The 9,730-nt window shown below is 37.5% G+C and overlaps 1 protein-coding gene across 1 annotated transcript in view; it reads right to left on the bottom strand.

Moving 5' to 3' along the window:
- Dhc62B (Dynein heavy chain at 62B) overlaps positions 1–2,705 on the bottom strand; it is a 48,999-nt gene extending 46,294 nt beyond the window's left edge. The window contains exons 1-3 of the mRNA XM_019062588.2: positions 2,339–2,705; positions 1,303–1,467; positions 488–662 (exon numbers count right to left, since the gene is read on the bottom strand). The gene's annotated coding sequence lies outside the window, so the exon portion shown is untranslated. The remainder of the gene's footprint in view (positions 1–487; positions 663–1,302; positions 1,468–2,338) is intronic.
- Between the last annotated feature and the right edge of the window lie 7,025 nt (positions 2,706–9,730).

Consider the following 9,730-nt stretch of genomic DNA (forward strand, 5'->3'; position numbering starts at 1 on the left):
ACAGCATACCTGCCGAAATCAAAATATTCCACTTTGACAATTTTAAGTATTCTTCTTCTCAAACTTTGAAAGTAATCCACTTTTTGAAATAAGTACTTGTATTCTCTGTCCTCTTCTAAAAACCAGTATATTTCATTTTCCTGTTGCTCCGACATTAAATGAATGAAGTCAGACCCTACAACATCAGATTGAAAGAAAAAACTTCAACACTACTGAGCCGTCAAACAACAATCTTTTCACAGAGGACATAATTTTGTGTATGAGATATTGACTGATTTTTTTTTCCGCCTGACAAACAAAGAAGAAAACGGAAAAAAAGTTGAAAGTTGGAGCGATTAATCTCTCAAATTTAAAAACAATCTATGTGATAATGTTTTAAGAGGTTAATTGGTATTACGATGGATAACCGAGTTTAGATTTGAAGATTTATGACCAGCAATAAGGAAAGATGCTGATCGGATCGATCAGATCGGTGCTGATCACTCACCCACTTCATTTATATGAGATGTCAGGATAGTCAGATATTTATCTAGATGACAATTGAGAGTTTCTTGTGTTGAACCGTCAAAAGCGGTTTCGCTTCCAAGTTCTATGTACGATGCAGCACTAGGAAGTGAAAACCAGGTTTCCATCACTGGCAAACTTGACATCATTCGTTTAACCTGTAAATTTAGTCAAATGCGATACTTTAGTTATAGGTACATTTTTAAAGGTAAGAGTAAAAATTGAAGGTAATATGTTTGGGCGAATTAAATTTTAGCATTGTTTGTTAGTAATTACCACTTTTGAAAATGTAGAGCTTCCCCCTTACCGTCATCAACAATTTTGAGTCATTGATGCTGGGGGAAAAGAAATCAGAAAATTCTATTACAGCAAGGGTAAATTCCAAGAGCCACTAGGGGTAAAAAATAGCCTTTGATAGAGGGAAACCATTTTTGTTTTACTTCATGAAATTTCAAACAGGAAAAATAAGGGAGAAACAAGGTTTTACAAAATCTTTATTTTCCAATAGCTCAACTTTTCCTGAGCTTCAAACAAAACTTTCTCTTTAGTTTTTTTTTTCATTGAATTATGCTGACTTTTGCTGAACTCTAGATAAAAAAAGATTCAAATTATGGAGGAAAGTTCTCCAAAGTTATTTTTGCTCGCTTGAATGACACCAGCTGAAGCTCATACTGAGCTCATCGCACTACTAGCAAAATCTCCTGGTAGACCACTGAAGACCTGACATTAGAATCTAATAATTCTTAATCTAATTCAAACTAGCCCGGGTCCTTTAAAAACCTTTAAAGTTGTACTTACGTGGTCTGTTATCTCGCCGAATCTCCTCCGTACCTCTTCCGCACTTGGTTCCATGGCTGGAATTTTACGACTAAACACGGCATCAAATTGCAGAGTGGGTACTGACCAAGGATCTGACATCACATCATTGATATGATGCAAAGTTCTTTGAATTAGTTGCGTCATCTGTGAAAAAAAAAGCAAGAGTAAAAATTTGATGTCAGCGATGGAAAGAAATATTTAAAATATTTTTTATTCGATAATATTGCGATAAATTGCCACCGATATAATCGCAATAATCAACTGATAAAATCGCTATTTATCGCGATCACTGCTGCTTGGGTTTCAACGGGCGTCCCTTTTGTCTCATCCGAGCAGGACGAACCCAATGAAGCATCCTCTTTGGCAGCCTTTCCTCCGTCATCCAGTCGACCATACCGACATATTGTTTGGTCATGACATCGAATACAATGTAATTTTTTACTTGTATGAGCGGACGCTCTCTATCATTACGAACCTGCAGGTATCCATCTCCATTACTCTTAGTATATCAACGGTGTAAGTCGGCAATCACACAACTCTGTTTGCGACGTCGCAGACTTCTTGTCATACTTTATTTTTTTAACGGGAAACTACTCAACGGCAACTCTTAAAAATTGCCGTGATTTTTCTTTCGTGAATTTTCGAAGAAACTTCTGTAAAAACTTCAAGGAATGATGTCAATTCGTTCTCCTTTAAAAAAATAACATACTTAGAGGCGGAGATTGTCAGACACCGCAAACGAGTTATGTGATTGCCGACTTACACCGTCAATATCCTGGATCTGTTTCTTCAGCTGCCAAACTTCATTCCACAGGTAGGTAAGGATAATTTTGACTACAATGTTGTAAATTCTCCTCTTGTTCTCTCTGGAAATCCGCTGATCCCAGAGGATTCCATTTAACATTTTAGATACCTAGCCTTCCTCCCTAAGGTGTTCCTTTCCTTGGTAACTACTAGCTCTTAATTTCACATTCTATTAATTTAATTAGCAAACACGCAATGATACAAAGCCTACCTGAGAGTTGAAAATTCAGTAATTGGTGAAAGTAAGTTCAGGGTTGAAATCTTCCCATATTCCGGCCTCAAAAGTATGTTCCTACTTGATTTAATTGTAAAAGATTCAGTTGACAATAAATTGCATATGCCCGTGAGCACATGGAATGTAAATACTACAGCCAGCTGTGGCATGATAATGAGGGAAGAATCAGAATCCACGCTTGATTATGATGAGCAACTTCGGCTCATCTGAATACACTTGGAGAGGTACCTAACCATTGACAAATCAACATAATTATGTATTCTAATTCCCAAATGTTTGCGAAAGATCTTAAGGAGATGTGACAAATTCCAGATTCTCACTAGCCGTAAATTATAATGTAACACAAAATCACAAAATTTAAAGTCATCGTGCCCGAAAACTAAAAGCCAAAAAAGAATACCTTAGTTTGTTTATCAAACTTGACCATGTGCGCGTCCGCCATGTTGGATTACGATTAATGAATGAACTATTCAAAACGGGACGGACCAATGAGAGACCAAGAATCCGTCATCGTCAGGTCATCGACCTCATCGTGTGTACTACGCGTAGTATTTTGTAGTAAGTGTTGCCAGATCGAATGAACGAATAACGGTCAAAGCTCTCTGGGCCGTCAAACATGAACCCAAGATTTCGATAGGAATTTTGCAATTCTTGATCCTACACTTTCTTACAACACAGCAACGGTCTGAACCCTGTTGAACTTTTTTCTTACAGCACTTGCAAGCGATTCCCGTCGAAATTTCCTTCACGCTTTTCATTCATATTATTTTGTAAACTTTTTTTTTTTGTTTTTTTTTTTGTTACTTAAATTATCTCTAATTTTTTTTTATCGTTCGTTTCTGTTAAATTTTTGTAGTTTGAATCTGTGATTATAGTTACGTTGTTTTGTTTGTGTTGTTTTTCCTTGGTTGCACCACTCACCACAAGTTCTTACTTAAAGGGTGGTGGGATGTTTTTATTTTATTTTTTATGAAATCTTGTTAAAACTGACTGCCCCAATCTTATAAACCTACTGAAGTGAAATAAACATTTTTGAAATTTTGAAAATATTGAAATCTGAGGATTCCAGTTTTGACTCGATCCACTGAACAAAAATGGCTTTGACGAATATTTAGCCTCAGTGGATTAGGGTTTTTTCCTCGCAAACGGTTACAGACAACCAGACAATCTTAGAGGTAAAAATATTAATTCTGCCCTTTTTTTTTATTGCAGAAAACTTTTCTTTGGAAGAACTTTAATCGCCGGTAGAGGGGTCACGCAATAATAAAAAAAACCGGGGGCTTTTTTACGGTAAAAATCATCCAATTTTTTTTAGGTATTTTCATGAAATAACCTGACAAGGCCATTAAATTCGCTCATGTCAAACAAAATCAAGCAAAATTGTTAAATTTGGCCACTACTCAATCTACACACTTTTTGAAACATTGAATGACCTCACACGGCGTAAAGGATGTATTGTAGACCCTAGTTCGGTAGGTAAACAATCTCTCCTTCTCGTGTAAAATTTGAATTTTTGGAAACGTTAAGTTTCAACGTCGACTCATTCATTTCCTTTTTTCCCTCTTAATTCTTTCTTTTACTTGAGTAATATGTTCTACCTTAGTGCCGTTTAAAAAATTGAATTAAGAGTTTGTCATCATTTTCTCCCTTAGTCTATAGAAACCGCCCATTTCAACTAATATGATCGCTCCATAAACCCTATGTCTTATTTGTCTAACGCTTTGTCTATCAATTTCTATAATCAGCCTGCGACAACAGAGACGCGCACAAAAAGGAACGATAAAGTACACGATTTCAAGGTGAGGAAAGTATGTTAAGCTTTGCTCAGTCATTTACGTTAAACAGCGTGGTTCCGAACGGCGAAAGCTTCGTTAATATTGGAAGTAAAAATGTGATAGTTTCGCAGAGCTTACTATTGTTCGCGAATGCATAAGTTTTTACCATCGAAACACGATTCTGTGATTGTCCCGGCAGACTCATTGTTTTGATAGACAAAGGATAGTTCGGCCGTGCTTTGTCCGGCTAAATATTACCAGCGAAACTCGTGAGTAATTTTACGGTGAGGACTTGGAGACTTAAACGCTGCGGTGAAAAATAAACCATCATTCCGTTCTCGTAAAATTGGGTCACCATTTGGATGGGCCCTGTAGGGTTCACTGTGGGTAAACACCGTTGCTGGAACCTGTTCTGAATTACTACAGTGGAAGCTCGCCAAGTAGAATTGTGTAGGAACTGAAAGAAAAATTTGACTTAAACGGCAATGTGTCTTGACCGATTCTCCACGTAACACGAACGATTTCGACTTAAGCGTAAAAACTGAGTTTTAATGTTTAAATCCTGATCAAATTAATCAAAATTTAATTTTAGAAAAATTAAAATAAAATAAATTAAATTTCATTTATCTTCCGGGTGGTATTAATTAATCAATGCAACTTTGCTAACCAATGTTTCTGATTATGTTACAATTTTCTGCATTCTACTGAGTCACAGGTATGTAACCACTAAAGCATTTTTGTTAGGTTTCCATTCAAAATTGCTTCTTCGCACGTAAAAATTTTACAATTTGTCAGATTTTTCGGGAATTTTTCTTCCAGTTAAGCGGCTTTCCTTCAGAAATGAATGCTCCGAATTCGTCTTAAACACGGAAAAAAAAAACTTCGTGCGTGAGACCCGAAGTTGAGGTCATATGGATCTCTGAAGTTTTCGGATCACGTATCTAAAAACTTGAGGTCCAGCTGCCGAAGTTCGGGTCAGACATCTAAAGTACTTCGATATATACCGAAGGGTTCGGGTCGCACATCTGAAGTACTCCGGTACTTACCGATGTGTCTCCGTGACCCAATCTTCGACAGTTCGACTCCAAGTTTTCGGATGCGTGATCAGAAAACTTCAGAGATCCATATTACCTCAACTTCGAGACCCATGCACGAAGTTTTTTTCTCCGTGTACGAAGTTTTTTACATTGCGCCTTATGGACGTGTCAAGGGACCGAAAAATTGACTTAAGCGGTATTTTGTCTTAACCGTAGTTCGACTTAGCAAGCTTTTGCTGTATCTTTGACCGAAATTCGCGACAAATTCCTAAGTTATCGCTGAACCCAACGCAAAAGCGTAGAAGTTCACCCATACGACTCACTTTTCCTTCGGGCGTTATGCGAAGCACGTCGGGGCGGGCAGTCGTAATCACGGCGGGAAAGATGCGCGGCGCGTCCAAACTCAGAATCCGACGTCGTAACGACGTGCGAGCCGAAATTGAGCGGCGGCCAAGAGATGTTTTCACTCGCGACTGGCTCCCTGGCGATGACGCTGGTCGGGCCGATCTGGATTCAGAAAACGGGCCCGACTTTGCGACGCGTCGCCGCTGCCACGTTTACCCGACATGGATGATCCGTTACGTCATGTTTCGCGTATGTGATAACAGCGCCGGATTCTTCTTCTCCCCCTGAAGAGGTGTTATCCGCACGGCGATGAATTAGCAAGATACCTCGCGCTGGTCCGTATAACTTCAAGAGGAAAAAAATCACTTCCGAGGATGTAACTTGTTATTACGAACGGCGATACTCGTCCTCAATCGATGGTGAAGCATGAATCGCTCGTAGCTGATTCGTCTATCTCTAGGCAAAATAACGTATGCGTTTTATCGCTGTAAAATTGAATTTGAACAGGAGAAAAGAAGTCTCTTTGATCCTGAGTCCAGACTCAGAGTCAAGACTCCTGAAAAATTTGAACAAAAAAAAAATCAATCTTTATCATTGACGGACCCTGCAAATTGGCGACATTGTTTTCCTCCATTTAAACCTATGAAAATGTATCGATTCTTGGAGGGGCTAGATCAAAGGCTAGATGCTCCGGTCAGAATCGATTATTTAGCATTGGCTTAAAAAAGGGAAATACGACATTGCCAAATTGCTGGATCCGCTTCTGCTCTTGATGCAATAGGATTTTTGCTTGATTCAAAGGCAAATCACCTTGAATTAGGAGGCTTGGCTTTCGATTCAAGCAAAAATCTGATGGAATCAAGAATATTTTTTCCTGTCAAATTTTTTAAGAGTCTGGACTCAGAATCCAAGAGATTTTTTCTTCAACGTGCACTGAACCGCTTTCGGGTGTTTCTAGCTGAAATTTTGCTGATTTTTCATCTGATTCCACGTTAAGGTCAACGCAATCTTAGACTGAAACTGGGACTGGACATTTTGACACACTTTAACAAAAACGCTTCCTCGGTAAAAGGCTTTTTGCATCGGATTTTATTTAGACATTTACGTGAACTATGTAAGTCTACAAATGTCTTCGTTCCTCCTCAGCAATGACACGTCTTTCTTTCTTCAGTTTATATGTTATTAAAATTTTAAAAAGATTTTAATAGGTAAAACAAAAAAGAAAATTAGAACCTACAAATCGCGGGGGGTGATCCAAAATCGGATTTATTTTCATTCTATGGAAACGGAACTGTCGAAGAGTAAAGCTTGACGCACAATGCACAATGGAGACTACTTTGCATGACCAAGAAGGTCATCATCAGGTGAGTTAATTTAACTGGAGCGCGACAATCAGATTTTCTGTGATTAACATCTTTTCGGCCGAGCCGGCCGTGTGAAGTAGGCGCCGGCGCCGGGCCCTACAGACTTACCCGCATACTAAAAATTAGAGGGAAATTAGAGGGAAGATTTATGGGGATTAAAGACTTTATTCTTTTATTTTCAGGTGAGAATTTTAACACAATTTATTTCAGACGCGAGAATAGCTGTTTCCGCGTAGATAATACTGTAACACAAGTATAAGAGCAACTATGTTTTTTATAGTTTTTTTTTTTTTTTTTTTAACATTTTTTTTACATTTTAAGAGTTTAAAAAACTTTAATAGATGTTATAAGAGTTTACGACATCGTTTACACTCAAATCTTACCGCTTTAAATTTTATTTTAAAATATACACAATACTGGTTTTCCCAAAATATAAAGTTATAAACAATGTTTTTTTAGAGTTTTTTTTTTAACATTTTAAGAGTTTAAAAAAGTTTAATAGAGGTTATAAGAGTTTACGACATCGTTTACACTCAAATCATACCGCTTTAACTTTTAGTTTAAAATATCCACAACACTGGTTTTCCCAAAATATAAAGTTCAAAAGTTTTTTTTTAAAAGTTAGCTTTAAAAATGTACGAGTTTTTTAAAGTTGCTTTAAAAGTAGTGGCTATTTGCGAAAAAAAAGCTGAGCTATTAGCCATGCTTTAATAAAAAAACAATGTGCAAGAACATGGCTTGAGTAGCAATCATTGCATATTATATTTGTGAAGTCGGCTAATGGTCCAGTTATACGATCAAATTGAGCCATCAAATTGAAGCTCTGATTGGTAGAAAAAGACCTGAGCTGAGGATGTGACCAATGAGAGGCCCAATTTGATGGCTCAATTTGATCGTGTAACTAGACCTTAATGGCTCAGCTTTTTTTCCGCATTATGAGTAGCCGCAAACCTAAAAATCTTGTAGCTATTTGTTTATCCTATTTTTTTTTTTTTTATTTAATAAGGGGCTTTTTTCGGCAAAATTTCCATAATTTAAACAAGGCGGCAACGTGTCGTTCTCTCAGCGGAAGAGTAGAGGTTACGAAATTCTGGCAAGCTACTTGACGAATTATAGGAGCTGGACTCCCACAGCCGCAGCAACGGTCAGCAGACAACCATTCGGACATGTCGAGAACTTTCTCCACAGCTTCAGGGCCCCTCGCGTCACCGATCGATTTCAGCGAAAAGGGAAGAAGAAAAACAAAATAAAAATCCCGCCGTCCTAGAAAAAAATTGGGCGGGCGGGACTCCCCAGACGCCCATTGTTTGATTAAACAATGCCGAGATGAGTGTTTGCACGCCTCTCCGTTCTAATAGATCGTAAATATTTTTTTCTCCACGAAATTTTTCGCAATTGCATGAGTTGCTCCTGTTTGCTCGCGAGCAAAATTTGGCAAGGTTGATTTCGTTAATGACTTTAGTCGGGGACGTTTTGACAATTTTTTCGGGCTCTTCCTCTATTTTTCGAGACAGCTGGTTTTGAATTACCATCGGTCAGTTCTATACTGCCGTGCTAAGGAAGAACGCCGTATGAGCATTCGAGAGTTGCCAAAGTTCCTTCGATAAAACATGTATTTTTAACGAAATTTATGCATATTTCTCCTTGATACTTTCAGGTATTTTAGATTAAATTGCGTAAAACATTGTGTGAAAGTTTTGAAAACAAATATTCACAATTTTCTCAGTAAATTCGGTTTAAATTGGAGGAAATTTGGCAACGTCTGGAGGTTCATACGGCGTTTTTCCTTAGCACGACAGTACAGTCCTATCAACCCGTATTGTAGTTTTCAATAAAATCATACGCACTAATTAGCTACAATATGCAAAAACATGTTTTTAGGGCACTAAATTTCAATTAGTCTCTTTTACATGCACTTTTTTTTAAAAAAAAAAACTTCAAGCATTTTTTTATACTTTTGTTTACATAAATCAAATTTAATACGCAATGACTTGTATATTGGAAGACCCCGAGTTTTTATTTTAAAAAGTGAGGAATTTGTGAGAAATTTGTAAGGAACTCTGTCTCGCTGTTTCAAAAATGTCAGCAAAACTCTTTTCCTCTGTGAATGAATTTTCAATCCGAAAAATTATCCAACAAATTAGCGATCCAACATTCTCGGTTTTTTTAAATGAATTTAGTGCAGAAAATCAGTATACATTTTAAACATATTAACAAAGAAGAAACAAATTACATCAATGGTTGCAGTACGTATCCTTCTAAAACTGTTCATTCGATTTAAAAAAAGTCAACGGATATATCATCGCACGCGTCAATCGTGAATACCATTTCACCGGCTTGAAAGTGACGTGATTTTGTTTTGAAACAAACGACTCACGGTTCATTAGAAAGGCGAAAACCACCTCTTTTATTGTAAGAGGAAGACAAGATCATTTTAAAATCACGCTCTAAGATTTAAATTCTTCGGAACCATCCGGCATGGCGTTTGAATATCAGGCCCTCAGATGGCTTGGATTATCATACCGTCGACCAATAAAAATCGCCTGATCAAAATCGACCACATTCTTTTGGAAGATTTATTCGGTTGGAATACAAAGTGAAATTTATATTTGTAAATTACACTAATCTGTGATCATTTCAACTAGTTTTCTGCAAAAAAAAAATGCTGGGGTACGAAATTCACCATTACTCGCAAAGATGGTGATGGTGTTGAACTGGTTTATCTTTCTACCCGAGCGTTGATGTCACCAACAAAGTTGTCAGGACTTTCGCTATGCTCGATCACCTTCCGGACAGACTAGTCATTGGATTACGTTTTAATAATTCAGCGTCATCCTGATTTCGAGA

This window comes from Bemisia tabaci, chromosome 10, assembly GCF_918797505.1.
Source record: "Bemisia tabaci chromosome 10, PGI_BMITA_v3".
NCBI lineage: Eukaryota > Metazoa > Arthropoda > Insecta > Hemiptera > Aleyrodidae > Bemisia > Bemisia tabaci.